The sequence below is a fragment of the Rhinoraja longicauda genome, unplaced genomic scaffold (genome assembly GCF_053455715.1).
Source record: "Rhinoraja longicauda isolate Sanriku21f unplaced genomic scaffold, sRhiLon1.1 Scf000060, whole genome shotgun sequence".
Classification (NCBI taxonomy): domain Eukaryota; kingdom Metazoa; phylum Chordata; class Chondrichthyes; order Rajiformes; family Arhynchobatidae; genus Rhinoraja; species Rhinoraja longicauda.
Window position 1 is genome coordinate 501,972 of NW_027601278.1, and position 529 is coordinate 502,500.

Below are 529 nucleotides of genomic sequence, written 5' to 3' on the forward strand. Positions count from 1 at the left end.
AGCTGCATTTCCCCAACGGACATTGTGCACTTCGTACAGAACAGTGCTTTTAAAATATTCCGCCTGCCGCGTGGACATCATGAACCAAATGAGCAGGCAGGCATCATATCATATCATATCATACACATACAGCCGGAAACAGGCCTTTTCGGCCCTCCAAGTCCGTGCCGCCCAGCGATCCCCGTACATTAACATTATCCTATACCCACTAGGGACAGTCAGCCCCCAGCACAACGACGCCCCCGCTAACAATTCCCCACGCACATGGTGCGCTCGAGCTGCAGCACTTTAAAGTACGCCGCCTTCGGCGGGGACATCGTGAACCAAAGGAGCAGGCAGCCATGGTCACCGCCAGCACAACGACGGCGCCGCTAACAATTCCCCGCGCACCTTGTGCGCTCGAGCTGCAGTACTTTAAAGTACGCCGCCTTCGGCGGGGACATCGTGAACCAAAGGAGCAGGCAGCCATGGTCACCGCCAGCACAACCACGGCGCCGCTAACAATTCCACGCGCACCTTGTGCGCTCGA